This window comes from Hyla sarda, chromosome 2 (assembly GCF_029499605.1).
Source record: "Hyla sarda isolate aHylSar1 chromosome 2, aHylSar1.hap1, whole genome shotgun sequence".
NCBI classification, from domain to species: domain Eukaryota; kingdom Metazoa; phylum Chordata; class Amphibia; order Anura; family Hylidae; genus Hyla; species Hyla sarda.
Genome location: NC_079190.1, coordinates 463,473,107 through 463,499,190, shown reverse-complemented (window position 1 = coordinate 463,499,190; position 26,084 = coordinate 463,473,107).

Below are 26,084 nucleotides of genomic sequence, written 5' to 3'. Positions count from 1 at the left end.
TTTTTTTTTTACACTTTAAAGTCAATGTTATGGTGTATATATACAAAGACTCCCACTGAGTATGATGAAAAGCAAGAGTGGAATTCCTGGGAAGCCCATCTTCTTCTTGATCTACTAACCATTTCTTCTGTGAGGTGCATCTCCAGTAAGAAAGCGATTGCCTGGAGATGCTTATTAACAAGATCATAACTTGCACATCCCTTAATCTTTTCCTCCATTCCTCTGATGTTCCATGTGATACATTTACTTAAACTCAATTATGGCTAGGGGAGGGGGGGGGAGGCACCACATCTCTTGGTTCTAAAACATAAGTCATTATTAGTAATAATAAACCGGTAGCCAAAATGTAATAGGGTAACCATACATAGGGAAAACATTTTTCATCCAAGTGGAAGGCATATCTCTTGCTTCAGCCCTGCTCCTCCTCTCCTCTCAGATGACTAGAAAAAGCCAGCAAAACCTAAACTGTGCTCCACTGTGCCCCTCCACCTCCACCTCCAGTTCATCCCCCACAGGGCTCATGTGGCCGTGAGATGTAGGCACCATGTCTCCAGTGCCAAGACCAGCCATTGTTTCCAACATGTGGTGTAGTAGATGATGCAGTGGAATGACGTTCATCCTGTAATTCCTTCTCATTTTTAGGATGTCTTACAGATGGGGGGAAGACTTCAGGAACCGCTTGACAAACAGATTGAACACGTGTGCCATGCAGGGCGCATGTCTTAGGCTTCCTTGTCGCAGGGCAGACAAGATTGTTCTTCAAGTTGTAGGTCACCATGGTTCCAATTTCCAGTTTTCGTGGAGTAAACCATGATTCAATATATTGATGAATGACTTTTAGCAGTTTTTTCCATTTGACTTTGTTCGCCAAGGCAAACCATGTGAACAACAGCATGACACCGCCGTACCCTGAACACATGGTATGCTGGGGGGCACTGAGACTTGTATGTCCTGAGACTTGTCCGTGCAGTGGAGGCTGAAGACACATGGAGGATGAGGAGGTGGTCACAGGACCAATGGCCTGAGAGCGTGGAGACAGAAGAGGCGTGACCTGTCCAAGTTGCTTTTGTGGCTGTGCAGGAACCACATTCACCCAGTGGGCCGTAAAGGACATGTATTGTCCCTGATCATAGATACAGCTCCACACGTCAGTGCTGCTGTGCACTTTGGTAAACACCAACAGGCTCAAGGACTGGCCCACCTTCTGTTCCACAAAATTTAGCAGGACTGGTATTGCCTTCTCTGCAAAGAAATGACGGCCTGGGACTTTCCACCTCGGCTCGGCACAAGCCATCAGTTCTCTAAAAGGTGCTGAGTTTACCACTTGAAAAGGGAGGGACTGCAACACCAGCAACTTGGGCAGGAGCACATTAAGCACTTAAGGACCTAGGGCGTATGGATACGCCTTGACGTCCTTGTACAGAAGCAACAACCAATAGCAGATCGGGGGCGGGGGGTTAACTTTTGTTTTCCCCGTCCTTCCCACCCACAATAGGCGGGGCAGAGTGGGGAAACGAAGGGGACTGAACACCGAAGTCCACTTACCTGTCCGGAGGCAGCGGGCGACGGTGATCAGCGGGCGGCAAGTCGTGCGGCAGAAGAGGACGGCTCACTGGATCCTACGGAAGCAAGTAAGTTGATCTAGAGAGCTACAGTCTGAGACCACTGTACAGTGGTCTCTAAACTCTAGCCCTCCAGATGTTGCAAAACTACAACTCCCAGCATGCCCAGACAGCTGTTTGGGCATGCTGGCATATGTAGTTTTGCAACAGCTGGATGTCCACAGTTTGGAGATCACTGTGCACTGGTCTATAAACTGTAGCCCTCCAGATGTTGCAAAACTGCAAATCACAGCATGTCCAGACAGCAAACAGCTGTTTTGGCATGCTGGGAGTTGTAGTTGTGTACCTCCAGCTATTGCATAACCTACATCTCCCAGCATGCCCTTCAGTAATCAGTACATGCTGGGAGTTGTAGTTTTGCAACAGCTGGATGAACACTGGTTGGAAAATACTGAGTTAGGTAACAGAACCTAACTGAAGGTTTTCCAACCAATGTGCCTCCAGCTGTTGCAAAAGTACAACTCCCAGCATGCACGGTCTGCCAGTAATGCTGGGAGTTGTAGTTTTGAAACAGCTGGAGGTTTGTACAGGGTACATTCACACAGGCAGGTTTACAGTAAATTTCCTGCTTCAAGTTTGGGCTGCGGAATTTTTTTTGCCTCAGAGCAAACTCCTAGGTGGAAACTCACCTACACTACACTAACACATAATAAAGGGTAAAACACTACATATACACCCCCTTACACTGCCCCCCCCCCCCCCAAAAAAATGAAAAACTTGTACAGCAGTGTTTCCAAAATGGAGCTTCCAGCTGTTGCAAAACAACAACTCCCAGCATTTCAGGACAGCCACTGACTGTCCAGGCATGCTGGGAGTTTTGCAACAGCTGGAGGCACCCTGTTTGGCAATCACTGGCGTAGAATACCCCTGTCCACCCTTATGCAATCCCTAATTTAGTCCTCAAATGCGCATGGCGCTCTCTCACTTCGGTGCCCTGTCGTAATTCAAGGAAACAGTTTAGGGCCACATATGGGGTATTTCCCTACTCGGGAGAAATTGCACTACAAATTTTGAGTTTTTTTTTTCCCTTTTATCCCTTATGAAAAGGAAAAGTTGGGGGCTACACCAGCCTGTTAGTGTAAAAAAATAAAGCTTTTTACACTAACATGCTGGTGTTGCCCCATACTTTTTATTTTCACAAGTGGTAAAAGGAAAAAAAGACCCCCAAAATTCGTAACACAATTTCTCCTGAGTACGAAAATACCCCATATGTGAGCGTAAATGCTCTGCGGACGCACAACAAGGTTCAGCAGGGAGAGCGCACCATGTACATTTGAGGCCTAAATTGGTGATTTGCACAGGGGTGGCTGATTTTACAGCGGTTCTGATATAAATGCAAAAAACTAAATACCCACATGGGACCCCATTTTGGAAACTACACACCTCACGGAACGTGACAAGGGGTATATTGAGCCTTAACACCCCACAGGTGTTTGATGAATGTTCATTAACCCCTTAAGGACTCAGCCCATTTTGGCCTTAAGGACTCAGACAATTTAATTTTTACGTTTTGATTTTTTCCTCCTCGCCTTCTAAAAATCATAACTCTTTTATATTTTCATCCACAGACTAGTATGAGGGCTTGTTTTTTGCGCGACCAGTTGTCCTTTGTAATGACATCACTCATTATATCATAAAATGTATGGCGCAACCAAAAAACACTATTTTTGTGGGGAAATTAAAACGAAAAACGCAATTTTGCTAATTTTGGAAGGTTTTGTTTTCACGCCGTACAATTTATGGTAAAAATGACATGTGTTCTTTATTCTGAGGGTCAATACGATTAAAATGATACCCATTATTATATACTTTTATATTATTGTTGCGCTTAAAAAAAATTACAAACTTTTTAACCAAATTAGTACGTTTATAATCCCTTTATTTTGATGACCTCTAACTTTTTTATTTTTCCGTATAAGTGGCGGTATGGGGGCTCATTTTTTGCGCCATGATCTGTACTTTTTTTTTATACCACATTTGCATGTAAAAAAACTTTTAATAAATTTTTTATAATTTTTTTTTAAATAAAATGTATTAAAAAAGTAGGAATTTTGGACTTTTAAAAATTTTTTTTCGTTCACGCCGTTCACCGCACGGGATCATTAACATTTTATTTTAATAGTTCGGACACTTACGCACGCGGCGATACCAAATATGTCTATAAATTTTTTTTTTTACGCTTTTTGGGGGTAAAATAGGAAAAAACGGACGTTTTACTTTTTTATTGGGGGAGGGGATTTTTCACTTTTTTTTTACTTTTACTTTTACATTTTTTTACATTTTTTTTACACATGAATAGTCCCCATAGGGGACTATTCATAGCAATACCATAATTGCTAATACTGATCTGTTCTATGTATAGGACATAGAACAGATCAGTGTTATTGGCGATCTTCTGCTCTGGTCTGCTCGATCACAGACCAGAGCAGGAGACGCCGGGAGCCGGACGGAGGAAGGAGAGGGGACCTCCGTGCGGCGTTATGAATGATCGGATCCCCGCAGCAGCGCTGCGGGCGATCCGATCGTTCATTTAAATCGCGAACTGCCGCAGATGCCGGGATCTGTATTGATCCCGGCACCTGAGGGGTTAATGGCGGACACCCGCGAGATCGCGGGCGTCGGCCATTGCCGGCGGGTCCCTGGCTGCGATTAGCAGCCGGGATCAGCCGCGCATGACACGGGCATCGCTCCGATGCCCGCGGTTATGCTTAGTTTCACAATGTTTTTATTGAATTTTATAAACATAAGAAATGTAACATATAACATATTATGACATCAGATGTGTCAGAGTTTACATATGAACATGCATAACAACCTTGACTGGTGGAGCATAATTGTTCATCCAAACAGTGTCATGCATATTCACAAAGGATCTATCAGGTCCAAAGGGACCTTACTTGAAATTTGAGAGCAAGAAAATAACAATAAGAAGGAAAACAATAAAACAATAAAATAGTGAGTCTCCATAACTTCTACAAAATCAATCAAAATTGCTGAATCAGGCAGTTGTCTGGTATTTGGTAGAATTCAGAATCGAGGTGTCACAAGGGTGTCACAAGGGTCAGCCGTCTTATACACTCGAAGAACCGCTCTTTTGTGTGTAGTAAGCTAAATTGTATCATAACTTAGTTTAGATAGTAAGGGTCTATGGGGGTTTATAAAGCTTAATCCATGATTCCCATGAGGCTGTACACTCATCTCTTTTTCCCTTTTGACCAAAAAATATTAGCTCATAGTTATAATGAGATAGCAGTGTATTTATTAATTCGTTAATGTGTGGAATCTCTTTTGATTTCCATTTGGAGGCTAGTAACATTTTATATGACAAACATATGTGTACAATCGGAGTTTGTATGTTTTTTGGGAGATCTTCCAGACCCAGGAGTAATAGAAGTAATTCATCTTTAGGTTGTGAGCAATGAGGGATCAATTTCAAAATCATACTTTTTACTTCTGAAACAAAGGTAACTATGGCTGGACAAGTGAGGAAGATATGTTTTAGGGAGCCTTGTTCCCCACAATCCCTCCAACATAGTGGCGACAGGTGAGGAAAAATCAAAGATAATTTTTTAGGTGTGTAGTACCATCTATTGACAAACTTGCAATGATGTTCCCATAAATTAGCACATACTGTTGCTTTTTTTATCTTTAAGGATGTATTCAGCCATTTAGATTCAGAGAAGGATTGTCCCAAGTCGGATTCCCATCGTACCATCCCCGAATTTTTGTTTAACCATTTGTCTTCATTAAAATAGGAATAAAAGTTTTTAAGTCCCTTTTCTTTCTCCTTTACAGGATCAAGGAACCAAGTATGGAGGCTTTTTGGGAGCGTAGAATAGGATTCAGGGAATTTTTGCAAGTGCTTCTGTAGAATGTTGTAATATTTTTTATCGGATTCGGGTATTTTGTAGTTTGACTGTAATTCATCAAATGATAGCATTTTGTTGTTCCTAAGTACATCAGAGATGTATTTAATGCCCAGATCCTCCCAATGTAGAATGTTCAGTTTAGGGAGAAAGAGCTGGAGAGATTGGAGTGGTATCGGGGAGTCCATGGTACCCTCAATTTTGTCAATGTTTATAATACTCGAACTCCACACTTTTCCCGCTATTGAGAGGGTTGGGGGAATTCCAGGTCTATTAAGTAATTGGAAGCGTGATTTATTTAATAGGGTAGTGCTCCAGTTCTCTATTTTAGTAATATTTGATTCAAGCTTAACCCATGGTTTCTGTTGTTCTAGGGGTATTAGCCATTCCAGGGATTGCCTGATAATAATAGATTTATAATAGGCATGATAATTGGGTAGTCCCATTCCTCCATGTTTAAAAGATTTTTGTAATGCCACTAGGGAAACTCTGGGTTTAGACTGACCCCATATAAATGATGTCATTTGTTTATTAAGACTGTTTAGTATGTTGGCTGGCACGTAAACTGGAAGGGATCGCATAACATATAAAACCCTGGGCATAATAAACATTTTGTATATGATGGAACGACCCATCCAACTCCATTCACCTTTCGTATATTTATCTAGAGAGGATTGGAGATCTGACTTTAGGGTGGAGAAATTTGTTTTCACCATGCACGAAATGTTTTTGTTTAAGATTATGCCTAAATATTTCATTTTCGGTGGGTCCCATTGGTATAAGAAGCGTCTCATTAATTGCTCCTTGGTGGGTGGGTCAATATGAATGCTTAAAATATTAGATTTAGGTTCATTGACTTTGTAATATGTGAGTTCGCCGAATCTGTGTAGAATATTTTGTACTATCGGGAGAGAAGTGAGAGGTTCAGATAGAGATAAGATTATGTCATCTGCGAATAATCCTATTTTCTGGCTTTCTTTAGATATAGGGATGCCTTTGATGGAAAGATTGTCTCTTATCATTTTTGCTAATGGTTCTAATGAGATAAGGAATAATAATGGAGATAGGGGGCAACCTTGCCTAGTTCCATTTGTTATCTGAAAAGGGACTGAAAGAATGCCATTGACCAGGACTGAGGCGCTCGGGTTGCTGTATAGGGCAAAGACGGATTTTATAATTTCATCAGGAAAGTCGAATGATTTCATTGCTTTAGACGCATAAGTCCAGTGGATCCTATCGAAAGCCTTCTCTGCATCTAATGATAAATATATGGATGGATGTTTATTTTTGTTTGACCAGTGAATTAAATCAATTATTTTCCTGACCCCATCATTTGCTTGTCTATTAATCATAAATCCTACTTGGTCATCGTGTATAATGTGGGACAGGACTAGCGAAATTCTATTAGCTAATATCCTAGCATAAATTTTCACATCATTATTTAGTAAGGATATGGGTCTAAAATTAGATGGCCATGACGGATCTTTCCCTGGTTTCGGAAGAGTCACTATAGTCGCCTCTAAAGATTCGTTAGGGAAATGTCCATTCAATTTTGATTCATTGAAGAATTGTTCCAAATAGGGGAGAAGTATGGACTCAAACGTTTTGTAATATTCTGACGTAAAACCATCTGGCCCAGGGGATTTATTTAGTTTCATGGAGGTAATGGCTTCTGATATTTCTTTTGGAGAGATAGGGTTGTTTAGTTCTGTAATGCAATTCTGTGGTAGTTGAGGGAGGTTGCATTTTTTCAAAAAGAGGTCTATTTTGTCAGGGTCTGGTTGTGTTGTTAAGGGGTCATTTGATAAGTTATATAAGGATTCATAATACTTACTAAAGGAATCTGCTATACTTTGTGGGTTTTGTATTTTTTCTTTTGTCTGTGGGTTAATCAGGTGGGGGATTCTAGCTTTAGTGTTGATACCCTTCACTCTCATGGCCATCAATGAAGATGCTTTATTGTAATTACAATAATAATTGTATTTAAGTCTTTTAATCTGTTTATCAAACTTTGCGGACAATAACTCAGCTAATTTTATCCTAACTGCTTTTAGTTTTGTGTTTATATCCAAGTTCTGAGAGTGGTTCGATTTATCTTGGGATTCTAGGGTTGCTATGGATTGGAGAACTTTTTTGATGTTTTCTTTCGTGTTTCTATTGTATCTAGCAGTCTCTTGGATTAATAGCCCTCTTGCATAAGCTTTATGTGCATTCCAGAGGGTTGAGCACTTCGTAGTGGAGTTTACATTAAGCTTAAAGTATTCAGTTAAGTTTTTATAGAGTCTGTTTTTGACCTCTGGTAGGTTCATAATGTAAGAATTATTCCTCCAAATAAATTTATTCTTTGGAAAATCAGGTGTGGAGATAGTTAAGGACAAAGGGGCATGATCGGCCCACGTTATATTGCCAATAGTGCATAATTCAACATCAGAGATTGTATGAATTGTAGTTAGAAAATAATCTATTCTCGAGTAAGACTTGTGTGTCTGAGAGTAGAATGTGTAATCCCTCTCAATTCCGTGTTTACATCTCCAAATGTCGAATAGACCTTCAGTGAATAACCATTTGTTGAGTGTTAGAACTTTTCTTGAACTCTGAGAGTTAGAGTCTAGTTTAAAGTCGTTTGTTAAGTTTAGGTCACCGCATATAATTAGTTTTCCTTGTTTAATCTTATTTATTTTTTTCATTAGTTTATTTAAGAACCTTATCTGGCCTGAGTTCGGGGCATATACTGATGCAATTGTGTAGTCCTTATTATTGATTGTGCAGGATACGATAATAAAGCGTCCTAGTGGATCTGTTTCTATTTGTTTCTTATGGAATGTCACAGTGTCTCTAACCAAAATCATGGAACCAGCTTTCTTCGTCGGAGCACAGGACATGAATATATTTGGAAAATGCTTATATTTAAATTTGTTGCTATCTTGATCCCTAATGTGTGTTTCTTGTATACAAATAATATCTGCATTAGATTCCTTAATGTCGTTCCATAGGAAAGTTCTACGTTTATGTGAATTTAGGCCCCTAACATTATGGCTATAAAATTTAAGCGTCATCTATCTGTGTAAGAAAATGATTTGCGTAGAGGAGGTTCTGAGTAGTAGATAATACCTTAGGGAACGTGGAGTGTAGCATTTCAGTTGTAGACGGCTGAGCACCTCGGACCACAGTAGGAAGACATCATACCATAATGTCCTAAATAAGTATGGAGAAAATAGAGTGTGAACAACATAAATACAGTAGTTGTTATTAAACCAATAGAATGTGATAACTAGAATGAAAAAATAGATAACAATACAGAGCTGATTTAACATGTGCAAGTTGGGGTGAGCTTGCATCCAGAGAGAAAATAAATTTGACATGGGTAGTGACTTCCTAGAATAGATAATCAACAGAGCATCACCACCTCGGATAGATGGTTCAAGTTGGTGTTACAGTTCGTTCCAGGGATTGGTTTTCTTTCAGTGGTGGGAATGGGAAGGGCTCAACCGTTATGTTCCATTGTTCCAATGTCTCTTTGGCTTTGATGGGACAGGTGAGGATATGATTGATGCCGTTTCTCATCACAATGATTTTAGTCGGGAATCCCCATCTGTATTTGAAGCCATCTTTTCTCAAAGCTGTAGTTACAGGGGTGAAATTTCTTCTTGCCGCTAAGGTAGATGGTGATAAGTCTATGAATATCAATATTCCCTTGTATGGGTCTGGAAGGGAACCCGCTTTCCTGTTTGCTGTCAGGATTTTCTCCTTTGTTTGAAAAAATAATAGTCTCGCTATTACATCTCTTGGGACTGAATCAGGTAGGTTTTTTGGTTTGGGCAATCGATGTGCCCTGTCTATGGTGAGCTCAATATCTGAGCATTCTGGAACCAAACATTTGAACATCTTTTGTAGGTATGGGACTATTTCAGGGCTTGAGATACTTTCTGGAACTCCTCTGAACTTTAGGTTATTTCGTCTGTTTCTGTCTTCTAAGTCGATGAGTTTGGCTCTCAGGGATTCTACTTCATCGCAAAGTAGATCTTGGGCGTCTGCTAGTTTGTTATGGGCTGCCACACATTCTCCCATTTTCTTTTCGGTGTGATCAACCCTTTCTCCTAAGGCTTCTACATTTTTATTTATTTCTGCCATTGTGGATTTTGTATCTTTCTGGATCTGACGTCTTAGCAACAGCAGCATATTTTTTACTTCTGTGGCAGTGTCCGAAGATGCTGGCATGTTTTGTAATTGGTCGTCCGGTTCTGTATCTAAATGGATGTTTTCAGATAAGTTTTCTTGGGAGGAAAACTTTTGTTTTTGTTTTTCTGGACTCCCCGATGGGGAAGAGGTAATTGACGAATTTTCATTTTCTTGTAGTGGAGAGTATCTGTTTGACAGAGGAAGGTTTGTATCTTCAGGCTGTTCAATGTGAGTAACTCTTATCCTCTGTGATAGTGGTGTGTTGAGATATCTTGAAGGTTGGGATTTGTTGCCGTATCTGTTAGTGGAGTTTCTTTTTTTGTATGAAGTGGTTTGGAATACTCCGTCTTGTTCTATTTGTTCCATTTTTTTGGAAGCTTCAATTTTCTTTGCGTTTCTTGTATTTGACATATTTCTTGTTTAATTTAGCAGAGGAATGGTAGAAAAGACTTGATAGAATCAGAATAGGGAAGATTCCCGGTGTTATTTGTGTTTAATAAAGCAGTACGTTTTTGCTTAACTTTGAGATAGAATAAATGTTAAATTGTGGTGGTCACTTTCCAGGGGACTGCAGCTGTTTTCAGACTTGAAATGCTCACTGTTGGTATTAAGTCGAAGGTAAGTATTATTCCTAGTTCTCTGTCATACAATTGTAGAAGGTAGAATGTCCCGCAATATATTAAATTTTTTAAAGTAACACTGCTCTTTAGACACCAGTAGAGTGTGTTGACTTGTATAATTTACAGTGAGTTTAAGCGTGCTTGGAAATGACTTGAATAGATAGTAATCCTATATGCTTTTACAGGAGACTTATGCAGAAGCAGAAATGCATTAAATTGTCTGCAAGAGTTATTGGTTGTTCTGTGTAATGCAATTATGGAACAACCGCACGACAGGTGAGATTTCCACAGAACAGTATTCTCAGGTAGTTTGTCTTTTAGTTGGGTAAGGGTAGTGCTGGAATTGAGCTGTTTGCGAATATCTTAAAAGTATGACAGTCTCTTGCAGAAATACTGTAATGTGCAGGGGATTCGTTATATATAGGCAGTAGTTATTATATCATGAATAACTGGAAATAGAGCAGACTCACGCTGCAGGGAGGAAGGGAGCTGCTGTATATATGCTTCTTAGATAAACAAATGGTGGCTGTAAAGGAGGTCTGAATGGAGCTGGTTAATGTCAGCTGTACTGTTATCTGTTCAGTGTAACCAGCTATAGTGAGGTGGGAGATCACAGGAGGGTTCAGAGGTTAATGGAGGCACTTAGTGGAGTTGTTGTTATCTACTCTGCTGGCAGGCAGAACAGCTCCGTGTTGTGTGTGAGAGACACTGCCTCTGATCTCAGTAGACGGAGTGCTGTGTGGTGCTTCAGCACTATCTCACACGTGCCTGGAGCTCCCTAGGTAAAATGGCTCCCGAAGAAGAACACCACTGTGCAGCAAAGCACTCAACAGGTATAGTACAGGAAGAATATAGGTAAACTCACAGTTCTTAAGTTGGTCTCCTGTGTTTGCTGTGCTTCTTTTCCTCAGCTGCTCCCTTACTTTCTCCTCTGTCAATGTAGTGCTGGTGTCTCACAGCTCCTGTTCTTAGGAGCTATGCCTGAGCCCTCAGCCTGGGTCGGTCTGCAGTGCTTGCTTTTATTATTCAGTCAATGTAGCCCAAAGTTGGCAGGAAAGGTCCTGAGCTGATCCTGGGTCCCCAGAACAAATTTGGAGTGAATCCGAGTTAAAATGCCAGTTTTGTGACGCTTTTAGGAATTCTCAGTCACAGGAGCTCAGCTACATGCTTGCAGCAGGCTCCTTACCCAGGCCACGCCCCCGCGGTTATGCTTAGGACGTAAATGTACGTCCTGGTGCGTTAAGTACCACCTCACCAGGACGTACATTTACGTCCTGCGTTCTTAAGGGGTTAAAGTTGGATGGGAAAATGAAAAAAAAAATATTTTCACTAAAATGCTGGTGTTACCCTAAATTTTTCATTTTCACAAGGGAAAATAGGAAAAAATCCCATTTCTTCTGAGTAATACAAACCCCATATGTGGGTGTAAAGTGCTCTGCTGGCACACTACAATGCTCAGAAGTGAAGGAGCGCCATTGGGATTTTGAATAGAAAATTTGTCCAGAATTGAAGGCCACGTGTGTTTACAAAGCCCCCATAGTGGTAGAATAATGTACCCACCCCCCCACATGTGACCCCATTTTGGAAACTACACCCCTCATGTAATGTAATAAGGGGTACAGTAAGCATTTTTGCCCCACAGGTGTCTGACAGATTTTGGAACAGTGGTCCGTGAAAATAAAAAATTTAAGATTTCATTTGCACAGCCCACTGTTCCAAAGATATGTCAAACGCCAGTGGGGTGTAAATACTCACTCCACCCCTTATTGAATTCTGTGAGGGGTGTAGTTTCCAAAATGGGGTCACATGTGGGGGGTTCCACTGTTCTGGCACCACGGGGGGCTTTGTAAACACACATGGCCCCTGACTACCATTCCAAACAAATTATCTTCCGAAAAGCTCAATGGCGCTCCTCCTCTTCTGAGCATTGTAGTGCACCAGCAGAGCACTTGACATCCACACATGGGGTATTTCCATACTCAGAATAAATGGGGTTACAAATTTTGGGGGTGATTTTCTCCTATTACCCATTGTAAAAATGTTAAATTTAGGGAAAAAACTGCACTTTTGTAAAAAAAAAAATAATTTTCATTTACACATCCAATTTTAACAAAAAGTCGTCAAACACCTGTGGATAGTTAAGGCTCACTGTACCCCTTGTTACGTTCCTTAAGGGGTGTAGTTTCCAAAATGGTATGTTATGTGGGTATTTTTTGCTGCTCTGGCACCACAGGGGCATCCTAAATGCCCCTCAAAAACCATTTCAACAAAATTTGCTTTCAAAAAGCCAAATGTGACTCCTTCTCTTCTGAGCATTGTCGTTTGCCCGTAGAGCATTTTACGTCCTAACATGGGGTATTTCCATACTCAGAAGAGATGGGGTTACAAATTTTGAGGGTCATTTTCTCCCATTACCCTTTGTAAATTTGGGAAAAAAACTGCACTTTAGTGAAAAAATTATTTTTTCCATTTACACATCCGATTTTAATGAAAAATTGTCAAACACCTGTGGGCTGTTATGGCGAACTGGACCACTTGTTACGTGCCTTGAGGGGTGTAGTTTCCAAAATGGTATGCCATGTGGGGTTTTCTGCTGTTCTGGCACCATAGGGACTTTCTAAATGTGACATGCCCCCCAAAAATCATTTCAGCAAAATTCACTCTCCAAAATCCTTTTGTTGCTCCTTCCCTTCTGAGCCCTCTACTGCGCCCGCCGAACACTTGACATACACATATGAGGTATTTCCTTACTCGAGAGAAATTGGGTTACAATTTTTATTTTTTTTTTATTTTATTTTTTTGGGGGGGGGGGTTTTCTCCTATTACCACTTGTAAAAATTCAAAAACTGGGTGTACAAGAACATGCGAGTGTAAAAAATGAAGATTTTGAATTTTCTCCTTCATTTTGCTGCTATTTCTATGAAACACCTAAAGGGTTAACACACTTACGGAATGTCATTTTGGATACTTTGAGGGATGCAGTTTTTATAATTGGGTATTTGTGGGGTATTTTTATTATGAAGGCCCTTCAAATCCACTTCAAAACTGAACTGGTCCCTGAAAAATTCCGATTTTGAAAATTTTCTGAAAAATTGGAACATTGCTGCTGAACTTTGAAGCCCTCTGATGTCTTCCAAAAGTAAAAACATGTCAACTTTATGATGCAAGAATAAAGTAGACATGTTGTGATTGTGAATCAATGTACAATTTATTTGGAATATCCATTTTCCAGAGAGCTTCAAAGTGAAAAAAAAATGCTAAATTTTCAATTTTTTCATAAAATTTTGGAATTTTTCACCAAGAAATGATACAAGTATCGACAAAATTTTACCACTATCATAAAGTAGAATATGTCACGAAAAAACAATCTCGGAATCAGAATGAAAGGTAAAAGCATCCCAGAGTTATTAATGCTTGAAGTGACAGTAGTCAAAAAATGGGCGAGTCCTTAAGGTATATTTGGGCTGGGTCCTTAAGGGGTTACGTTTCTGTGCCGTTGGATGAGTGGATGCATACTGTTGTCTCTTTGACATGGCTTCACCAATGGATTGCTGATGGAGTGTCTAACTTCAAGAAGGAGGAGCAGGAGCATCTGTAGTGACAAAAGATGGGTATGACACACATCTCCCTTCGGCTGAGGTGGTGGAGCTTTGGCTGGCTGAAACTGGGTGATGCAGCAGGCTTGAACACCACATCGGTGCCACGGTCCTCCCAGGCTTCTTTATGGTGATGCTGCATATGTTGAAGCATTGTCGTGGTGCCAACATTGGGACCCTGACCACACTTCACCTTCTGCCGACATAGCTTGCATTTGGCCAGGTTTATATCCTCAGGATGCTTTATGAAAAACTGCCACACCGCAGAGTAGTTGAATTGCACACCAACAGTCCTCACTGATTAACTTCTATTGCCACCGCCTCCAGGAACCCCTGTTCCACTAACTCTTGGGAAGGTAGGCTGCCGCGAAGAAGGTGGTCTACCTGGGCACATTTGACTCCAGACTTACCACTTCTTCTACCATGCTGACTGCCAACCATGCTACCATCTTGCTGGCTCAGCTGCTGCCTCAAGGACAATCTGCAACCCTCTTCTCCTGATGTTGATGTAGCCCCTTCTTCACCCGGCTCCCAAGTGCGATCGACTTCATCATCATCGAGATGTGTCTGCACGTCACTCATGTCCTCCTCAGGTTCCTCAACATCAACTGCTTCAGGAGCCTAAACACTCGCCATCTCCACGCCACTCTCCTCATCACTATGTGCCCGCCTAGCGGAGGAAGTGGCGGATGTCTCCTCCACTTGTTGGCTGGGCATTAGCTGCTGACTGTGCTCTAGTAGATCGTCCTCACTTAATAGAAAAACTGAACCCACAGCATAAGATATTTCTGTTGGGGAGGCAACAGCATAGGACAGAGGCAATGGGAAGACCAGGACTGCTCTTGAACCATGCCAACTGAGGGTTGTGTCTGAGGAACCCACCGACTGTAGACTGGGAGTGTCAGATGTCACTTGTGATGAAGTGGATGACCGTGTTAACTAATCGATGACAGCAGATGGGTTCCTGCGACTCCTGCTGCCACTCGCCCCATGTCTGCTGTGACTTCTGATGAATTTAGGCCTCTGCCTGACATACTTAGTGCGTCTATGAGGGGAGTACAACACGCTTCACTATGCTTAAAACAGTATTTGTCTACAACACCAGCAGGTGTGTACTTTTGCCCGACCTGTCACAGTATCTAGGCCCTTAAGACTCCAAGTCCAGAAATCACAGCACCAGCCAGGCCGTGGATCTTTAAAAACTGGATTACTATATTGTCCCCGTCTCAAATGCAACGTTTCAGCAGTAATAGCCTTTATAATGCTTGATAAAGGCTATTACTGCCGAAACGTTGCATTTCAGATGCAAGTAATCCAGTTTTTAAAGATCCACGACCTGGCAGCAGGTGCTGTGATTTCTGGACTTGGAGTATATTGATCCTGGGTTGTCTGCCTAGGCATTGACGGGCACAGAGGTCGACCCTCGGTGATGTCTCACACTCTTCTTTTCTTAGGCCCTTAAGATTTTAACAGGCACAAAATGGTACACCACTTAGATGTACGTACAGGTTACACTAAATAGAGGACAATATGCTTTTAGTGCTCTGCTCACCCTACCTGGCTGGCTACTATTAGCTTTTCAGTTGTACACACCAGTGCTGCAGCCCACAGTTGCTGTCTACTACACCCAAAATTGCACTTTTTCTCTCAATCTTACTCTCTTCCCTATCAGTGCTTCTAGGCTGGATTTGGGCTTGAGGTGAATTGTTGCTGTAAAAAAGCTTTTCTGTACAACACACTGCTCTCTGTCCCTCTCTGCAATAGAACGCTGATGTGACCGGGAGGTGAATCGCTGCTGTGAAAATGCTTTTCTATGCAACACTGTCAGAACATATGGGCCAGAATTATTTTAAACAACTGCTGTCTGTCCCTCTCTTTCTCTCTCTCTCTCTCTGCAATAAAAGACTGAAGAGACTGGCTGCAAGATGGTTGCCAATTATATAGGGCTGTGACATCACAGGGGTGTCTGGCTGCTGATAGGCTTCATGCTGCATGTGATTCAGGGTCATCCCTTCTTGAGGAACGTAACAAGGCGTAAAGTGAGCATTTACCCCCCACTGGTGTCTGTCATATCTTTGGAACAGTGGGCTGTACAACATTTTTAATTTGCACAGCCCACTCTTCCAAAGATCTGTCAGACACCTGTGGGGTGTAAACTCTCACTGCACCCCTCATTGCATTCCGTGAGGGGTGTAGTTTCCGAAATGGGGTCACATGTGTTTTTTTTTTTTTTTTTAGCGTTTGTCAAAACCGCTGTAACAATCAGCCACCCCTGTGCAAATCACCTCAAATGTACATGGTGCACTCTCCCTTCTGGGCCTTGTTGTGCGCCCCCAGAGCACTTTGCGCCCACATATGGGGTATCTCCGTACTCGGGCGAAATTGCGTTACAAATTTTGGGGGGCTTTTTTCCCTTTTACCTCTTGTCAAAATGAAAAGTATAGGGCAACACCAGCATGTTAGTGTAAAAAGTTTATTTTTTTACACTAACATGCTGGTGTAGACCCCAACTTCACCTTTTCATAAGGGGTGAAAGGAGAAAAAGACCCCCAAGATTTGTTAGTCAAATTCTCCCGAGTACGGAGATACCCAATATGTGGCCCTAAACTGTTGCCTTGAAATACAACAGGGCTCCAAAGTGAGAGCGCCATGTGCATTTGAGGCCTGGATTAGGGATTTGCATAGGGGTGGACATAGGGGTATTCTATGCCAGTGATTCCCAAACAGGGTGCCTCCAGCTGTTGCAAAACTCCCAGCATGCCTGGACAGTCAACAGCTGTCCGGCAATACTGGGAGTTGTTGTTTTGCAACAGCTGGAGGCTCCATTTTGGAAAGAGTGGCGTACCAGGCGTTTTTCATTTTTATTGGGGAGGGAGGGGGACTGTGTAGGGGTATGTGTATATGTAGTGTTTTTTACTTTTTATTTTATTTTGTGTTAGTGTAGTGTAGTGTTTTTAGGGTACAGTCACACGGGCGGGGGATTACAGCGAGTTTGAGCTGCCGCGCAAAATTTGCTGCATTGCAAACTTGCAGCCCAATACTCACTGTAAGCCCCCTGCCCATGTGAATGTACCCTGTACATTCACAGGGGGGGGGACCTCCAGCTGTTGCAAAACTACTACTCCCAGCATGCCTGAGAATGTTTGGGAGTTGTGGTTTTGCAACAGCTGGAGGCACACGGGTTGGGAAACACTGAGTTAGGAAACAATGTTTCCCAACCAGTGTGCCTCCAGCTGTTGCAAAACCACAACTCCCAAACATTCTCAGGCATGCTGGGAGTAGTAGTTCGGCAACATCTTTAGAGCCAGATGTTGCCGAACTACAACTCCCAGCGTGCTTGGAGTTGTAGTTTTGCAACATCTGGAGGACTACAGTTTGCAGACCACTAATACAGTGGTTCCCAATCTGTGCCCTTCCAGATGATGCAAAACTAGAATTCCCAGTATGCCAAAACTGTCCAGGCATGCTGGGAGTTGTAGTTCTGCAACATCTGAAGGGCCAGATGTTACAGCACTACAACTCCCAGCATGCCTGGACAGTAAGGACATGCTGAGGATGTGTAGTTTTGCAACATCTGGAAGGGCACAGTGGTCCAAAAACTGTAGACCTCCAGATGTTGCAAAACTGCAACTCCCAGCATGCCCAGATGCCAAGGGCTGTCTGGGCATGCTGGGAGTTGTAGTTTACAGGGTCCTATTACAGCAATGCATGTCGCTTTACGGCTGAAGATATACTCACCTGTCGCCGCCGCCATCTTCATCGTCTGGATCCGGGTCTTCAGGGACGAGGTAAGTACCGGGGCCGGAGCACTCCCCCGTCCCCCGCCGCATCCTCCGGTCTTCCTCCCGTCCTCTCCGGAGTTCAAGGGGCCGGGCAGGACGGGAGGAAGTAACCGCCCCCCCCCTCCTGCGATTGGTCGGTTAACTAACCGACAGATCGCAGGAGATTGGAGGAGGTGGCAGGCTTGCCACCTCGCTCCTATTCTTTAGCATGGTCCTGGCTGTCTGTGACAGCCGGGATCATGCGAAATTACCCGGTTGTCGGGTCCCAGAGACCCGATCAGCCCGGTATCGCCGCAGATCGCAAGACCGATTTCCCTTGCGATTTGCGGCGATCGCCGACGTGGGGATCTACATGGCCCCCCTCGGCGTTTTCCCTGGATGCCTGCTGAAGAATTTCAGCAGGCATCCGGTTCCGATCTCTGCCCAGTGAGCGGCAGAGACCGGAAAACGCCAGGACACACGGGGTCGTCCTGGGTCCTTAAAGCCCAGGGTGCAGGGACGTCCCCGTACGTCCTGGGTCCTTAAGAGGTTAAGGACCCAGCCAATTTTCACTGTAGGACCCGGCCATTTTTTGCACATCTGACCACTGTCACTTTAAGCATTAATAACTCTGGAATGCTTTACCTTTCATTCTGATTCCGAGATTGTTTTTTCGTGACATATTCTAATTTTGTCGATACTTGCATCGTTTCTTGGTGAAAAATTCCAAAATTTGATGAAAAATTGAAAATTTTGCATTTTTTTTTTACTTTGAAGCTCTCTGCTTTAAAATTTATATTCCAAATAAATTATATATTGATTCACATATACAACATGTCTACTTTATGATTGCATCATAACGTTGACATGTTTTTACTTTTGTAAGACACCAGAGGGCTTCAAAGTTCAGCAGCAATTTTCCAATTTTTGACAAAATTTTCAAAATCAACATTTTTCAGGGACCAGTTCCGTTTTGAAGTGGATTTGAAGGGCCTTCTTATTAGAAATACCCCAAAAATGACCCCATTATAAAAACTGCACCCCCCCAAAGTATTTTTTAACCCTTTAGGTGTTTCACAGGAATAGCAGCAAATTGAATTAGAAAATTCAAAATCTTCATTTTTACACTGGCATGTTCTTGTAGACCCAGTTTTTGAATTTTTACAAGGGGTAAAAGGAGAGAAATCTTCCTAAAATGTGTAGCCCAATTTCTCTTGAGTAAGGAAATACCTCATATGTGTATGTCAAGTGTACGGTGCGTGCAGTAGAGGGCTCAGAAGGGAAGGAGCGACAATGGGATTTTGGAGAGTGAGTTTTTCTGAAATGGTTTTTGTGGGGCATGTCGCATTTAGGAAGCCCCTATGGTGCCAGAACAGTAAAAAAAAAAAAAAAAACACATGGCATACTATTTTAGAAACTACACCCCTCAAGGAACACATCAAGGGGTACAGTGAGCCTTAAAACCTCACAGGTGTTTGACGACTTTTTGCTAAAGTCGGATGTGTAAATGAAAAAAAAAAAATTTTCACTAAATTGCTGGTTTTCCCCCACATTTTATATTTTTACAAGGGGTAATAGGAGAAAATGACCCCCACAATTTGTATGGAAATACCCAATGTGTGGACATCAAGTGATCTGCTGGCGCACTACAATGCTCAGAAGAGAAGGAGCGCCATTGAGCTTTTGAAGACAGAATTTGGTTGGAATAGAAGTCGGGGGCCATGTGCGTTTACAAAGCCCCCCCATGGTGCCAGAACAGTGGACCCCCTCACGTGACCCCATTTTGGAAACTACACTACCCACAGAATTTAATAAGGGGTGCAGTGAGTATTTACACCCCACTGGCGTTTGACAGATCTTTGGAACAGTGGGCTGTGCAAACAAAAAAATTACATTTTTCATTTTCACGGACCACTGTTCCAAAAATCTGTCAGACACCTGTGGGGTATAAATGCTCACTGTACCCCTTTTTACATTACGTGAGGGGTGTAGTTTCCAAAATTGGGTCATATGTGGGGGGTTCCATTGTTCTGGCTCTATGGGGGCTTTGTAAACACACGTAGCCTTCAATTCCGGACAAATTTTATCTTCAAAATCCCAATGGTGCTCCTTCTCTTCTGAGCATTGTAGTTCGCCCCCCGAGCACTTTACATCCACATATGGGGTATGCTCTTACTCAGAAAAAATGGGGTTACAAATTTTGAGGGGCTTTTTTCCTATGTTTCCTTGTGAAAATGAAAAATGTTGGGTAACACCAGCATTTTTGTGAAAATTTTTTTTAATTATTTTTCCATTCAAATTCGTCAAACACCTGTGGGGTGTTAAGGCTCACTATACCCCTTGTTACTTTCCGTGAGGGGTGTAGTTTCCAAAATGGGATCACATGTGGGTATTTATTTTTTTGCGTTTTTGTCAGAACCGATGATCACCAATGTAGGCCTCAAATGTACATAGTGCGCTCTCACTCTTGAGCCTTGTTATGCGCCCGCAGAGCATTTTATGCCCACATATGGGGTATTTCTGTACTCAGGAGAAATTGCGTTACAAATTTTGGGGGGCTTTTTTTCCTTTTAACACTTGTGAAAATAAAAAGTAAAGGACAACACCAGCCCGTTAGTGTAAATTTTTAATTTTTTTTTTTACACAGACAGGCTGGTGTAGCCCCCAACTTTTCCTTTTCATAAGGGGTAAAAGGTGAAAAAGCTCCCCAAAATTTGTAACGCAATTTCTCCCGATTACGGAGATACCCCATATGTGGCCCTAAACTGTTTCCTTGAAATACGACAGGGATCTGATGTGAGAGAGCTCCATGCGCATTTGAGGACTAAATTAGGGATTGCATATGGGTGGACATAGGGGTATTCTACGCCAGTGATTCCCAAACAGGGTGCCTCCAGCTGTTGCTAATCTCCCAGCATGCCTGGACAGTAGGTGGCTGTCCGAAAATGCTGGGAGTTGTTGTTTTGCAACAGCTGGAGGCTCCGTTTTGGAAACACTGCCGTACAATAAATTTTTCATTTTTATTGGGGGGACAGTGTAAGGGGGTGTATGTGTAGTGTTTTACCCTTTATTATGTGTTAGTGTAGTGTAGTGTTTTTAGGGTACAGTCACACTGGCGGGTTACAGTGAGCTTCCCGCTAGAAATTTGCGCTGCGGCGAAAAATTTGCCACAGCTCATACTTGAAGCAGGAAACTTACTGTAAACCCGCCCGTGTGAATGTACCCTGTACGTTCACATGGGGGGGGCAAACCTCCAGCTGTTTCAAAACTACAACTCCCAGCATGTACTGACAGACCGTGCATGCTGGGAGTTGTAGTTTTGCAACAGCTGGAGGCACACTGGTTGGAAAACCTTCAGTTAGGTTTTGTTACTTAACTCAGTATTTTCCAACCAGTGTGCCTATAGCTGTTGCAAAACTACAACTCCCAGCATGTACTGATCTCCGAAGGGCATGCTGGGAGATCTAGTTATGCAACAGCTGGAGGGATCGCAACTACAACTCCCAGCATGCCCAGACAGCTGTTTCGGCATTCTGGGATTTGCAGTTTTGCAACATCTGGAGGGCAACAGATAGAGACCACTGCACTGTGATCTCCAAACTGTGGACCTCCAGATGTTGCAAAACTACAAATTCCAGCATGCACAGACAGCAAACAGCTATGTGGGCATGCTGGGAGTTGTAGTTTTGCAAGATCTAGAGTGCTACAGTATAGAGATCACTGTGCAGTGGTCTCTAAACTGTAGACCTCCAGCTGTTGCAAAACTGCATCTCCCACCATGCCCAGCAGCTGTCTGGGCATGCTGGGAGTTGTAGTTTTGCAACATCTGGAGGGCTACAGTCTCAGACTGTAGCCCTCTAGATGTTGCTAGGCAACTTACCGTCTTCCGTCATTCGGCGTCCGGTCCCTGTCATTTCCCCGTCCTGCCCCGCCTATTGTGGGTGGGCAGAACGGGGAAAATGAAAATAAATTAATTGGTTCTGGGACAAACATTGTATGTTGAAACCATTGTATCTTAGACCAGAGCCCTACAGAAAACTTGTCATTGGTTCCAAGTTCTCCAAAATGTCAACTCAAAGTAAAAACTAAAATTAAAGAAAAACAAGAAGAATATGCACAAAAAAATATATAATGGGGGAGATTTATCAAAACATGTGCAAAGGAAATGTTGCCCAGTTGTCCATAGCAACCAATCAGATCACTTCTTTCATTTTTAACAAGGCCTCTGCAAAATGAAAGAAGCAATCTGATTGGTTGCTATGGGCAACTGGGCAACTTTCCTTTGCGCATTTTTTGATAAATCTCCCCCAATGTGTATTGCAAACAAAGCAACTGTTCTGTTGCATTTCCACTTTTTTTTTTTTTTTTTTTTATTGCCACTGTAGTATTTCAGCCAAAGTCAGAAGTGGCTCCAGCATAATTTTCCTTAAAGGGGTACTCCGCCCCTAGACATCTTATCCCCTATCCAAAGGATAGGGGATAAGATGTCAGATCACCGCGGTCCCGCTTCTGGGGACCCCCGGAACCCCCGGGAGTTCGCTCTGTGCGTAATGACGGGCGATACGGGGGATGGAGCAGCGTGATGTCATGGCTCCGCCCCTCGTGACATCACGGCCCGTCCCCTTAATGCAAGTCTATGGGAGGGGGCGTAATGACCACCACGCCCCCTCCCATAGACTTGTATTGAAAGGGGCGGGCAGTGACGTCACGAGGGGCGGAGCCATGACGTAACGATGCTCTGGCCCCTGTACTGCCCATCATTACGTGCAGAGTGAACTCGCTCTGCGCAGTAATGATAGCGCGGTGCTGCAGCGGGGATCCCAGGGGTCCCCAGCAGCGGGACCGCGGCGATCTGACATCTTATCCCCTATGCTTTGGACAGGGGATAAGATGTCTAGGGGCGGAATACCCCTTTAAGTTTTGTTGTTTTTACACATTCTCATGAGCTGTCCGATTTTCCAGATCTCAAATCCACCACATTTTCTGGGGAAACTTTGTAGGTTCCTTTTGAAAAAGTAAATTTTTTTTTGTTTTATTTTTAGACATGCCCCTTTTTCTCATGGTTAAAATCGAGCTGGCGGTCAGCCATGAGGCGAGCTACCACCTGTCCCAGCCCCTGCCTCTCAAGTAAAACAGATTTGTAAATTACTTCTATTAAAAAATTCTAAAGTGGTACTCCACTGGCAAGCCTTTTCTTTAAAATCAACTGGTGCCAGAAAGTTTAAGGGATTTGTAAATTACTTATATTAAAAAAAATCCCAATCCTTCCAATACTTGTAATACACAGGAAGTTAATGTCTTTTTGAATTTCCTTTCTGCCTGACCACAAGTGCTCTCTGCTGACTCCTCTGTCAATGTTAAGAACTGTCAAGAGTAGGAGCAAATCCCCATAGCAAACCTCTCTTGCTCTGGACAGTTCTTGACATAGACAGAGGTGTCAGTAGAGCGCACTTGTGGTCAGGCAGAAAGGAAATTCAAAAAGAAAAAAACTTCATGTGCAGCATACAGCAGTTGATAAGTACTGGAAGGATTGGGATTTTTTAATAGAGGTCATTTACAAATCTGTTTAACTTTCTGGCACCAGTTGACTTCAAAAGACCTAAAAAAAATGTTTTTTTCTACATTACCTCTTTAACCTGTTAAGGACCCAGGATATACCGGTACATCCTGAGTCCGGTCCTGTTTTATAACGCAGGGCCAAGGCGTGGCCCCCGCATCATAGCGGGTAGGGCCTGGCCTCTAACAACGGCCGGGACCCGTGGCTAATAGCACGTGGCACTGATCACGGTTAACCCTTTGAAAGCTGCGTCTAAAGTGAAAGTAACAAAATGCAGGTTAGCTCAGGGGGCTGTTCGGGATGTCCATGGGGAAAATGCGGCATCCCGGACAGCTCAGACGCAGCAGGAGGGTCCCTTACCTTGCCTCCTGGTGTCCGATTGCCGAATGACTGCTCAGTGCCTGAGTTCCAGGCTTGAGCAGTCAAGCGGCAGAATCATTGATCAATGGTTTCCTATGAGAAACCATTGAACAATGTAAAAGATCAGTGTGTGCAGTGTTATAGCCCCATATGGGAGCTATAACATTGCAAAAATAAAGAGTGGGGAAAAAAAAGTGAATAAAGATCATTTAACCTCTTCCCCAATAAAAGTTTGAATCACCCCCCTTTTCCAATTTAAAAAAAAAAACACAGTGTAAATAAAAATAAACATATGTGGTGTCGCCGTGTGCGGAAATGTCTGAATTATAAAAATATATCATTAATTAAACCGCACGGTCAATGACGTACGTGCAAAAAAATTCCAAAATAGTGTATTTTTGGTCACTTTTTATGTCATGAAAAAATAAGTCCGATCAATATATAAATGGTACCGCTAAAAACATCAGATCACAGTGCAAAAAATGAGCCCTCATACCACCCCGTATGCAGAAAAAAAAAAAGTTATAGGGGTCAGAAGATGACAATTTTAAACATACATTTTCCTGCATGTAGTTATGATTTTTTCCAGAAGTACAACAAAATCAAACCTATATAAGTAGGGTATACTTGTGTCTCACAATGATTTTTTCTTCCATTTTGCCGTAGATTTTTGGGTAAAATGACTGAAGCCATTACAAGGTAGAATTGGTGGCGCAAAAAATAAGCCATCATATGTAATTTTAGGTGCAAAATTGAAAGAGCTATGATTTTTTAAAGGTAAGGAGGAAAAAACGAAAATGCAAAAAGGGAAAAACCCCGGGTCCTTAAGAGGTTAACAAGTTTAATGTGCCCACAGCATGAGATCACATGGCGGCAGAATGACACAGCCTGGAGGTGTGGCGGCAGCCTATCTAGGCCGCAGAGTGGCACAATGACAGAGCCTGGATGTGGCAGCATCAGCATGAGGAAACCATATGGTGGCACAATGACAGAGCCTGGAGGTGGCAGCATCAGCATGAGGAGACCATATGATGTCACAGTGACAGAGCCTTGAGGTGGCAGTAGCAGCATGTGGGCCATGCCAACTGAGGGTTGAGTCTGAGGAACTCACTGCCTGTTGACTGGGGTTGTCGGATGTCACTTGGGATTAAGTGGATGACCGAGTGAACCAATCAATCATGGCTGCTGGGTTGCTAGTTGAGACATGACCGCTAGCTGACATCGGAAGCTCAGACCTCTAACTGCAACTCCTGTGGCCACGTGCCCCTACTCTGCTGCAACCTCTGCCTGCACTTGATGAATTTAGGCTTCTGCCACTGCCCTGTGCACGGCCTAACACTTCTTTGCCTGACATACTTGTACAACAGGCTATATACAGAGTGTGTATATATTACACTTAGGATAGGAAAATATGCCCCAGTACGTTTACACCTAAATTAGTCATTAAAAGTAGGTGTGTACCTATATCTGGCCATTAACAATAACTGGCCCCTATGAGTTTAACAGGAAAAAAACATAAAAGTGCTGAGTGCGTATATATTACACTTAGGAAAGCAAAATACGCCCCAGTACGGCTATGCCTGGTGTGTATTTATTTCTGGCAACCTGTGTAAAAACAACTACACATCTACCTTTGGAGCATGCAGCAGCTGATAAGTACTGGAAGCATTAAGATTTTTATATAGAAGTAATTTACAGATCTGTATAACATTCTGGAGCCAGCTGAAATTTTTTCTCTTGAGTACCCCTTTAAAAAAAATTAAAATTGTTCCATTTGAATGACTGTAAGCAGAGCTTTTAAAAAACAAAACAAACAAAAAAAAACTACTTTCATAAAGAAAGTATATTAACCCCTTAAGGACATGCACCATAAATGTACGGCGCTGCATAGCGTCATTTAGCGCACAGCTCCGTATCTTTACGGCGCAGCTGTGACACGAGCGCAGTAGCTGCGCTCTCTTCAATCCTGGTGGTCAGTTGTCGGTGCGAACCCGCCGGTAATGGCGGACATCAGCGATCACGCTGATGTCTGCCTTTAACCCCTCAGGTGCCGTGATCAATACAGATGCTGCAGGGATCAGATTAGCAAAGATGGCGGGCGGAGGCCTTCCAGCAGACCAGAGCAGAAGATCGCCGATAATGCTGATCAGTGCTATGCCCTATGCATAGCACTGAACAGTATTAGCAATCTAATAATTGCTATAAATAGTCCCCATGGGGACTAAAAAAAGTGTAAAATAAAAGTAAAAAAGAAGTTTTAAAAAATTTGAAAAAGCCCCTCCCCCAATAAAGTGATCAATACAGGTGCCGTGATCAATACAGATGCTGCGGGGATCAGATTAGCAAAGATGGCGGGCGGAGGCCTTCCAGCAGACCAGAGCAGAAGATCGCTGATAACGCTGATCAGTGCTATGTCCTATGCATAGCACTGAACAATATTAGCAATCTAATAATTGCTATAAATAGTCCCCATGGGGACTAAAAAAAGTTTAAAAAAATTTGAAAAAGCCCCTCCCCCAATAA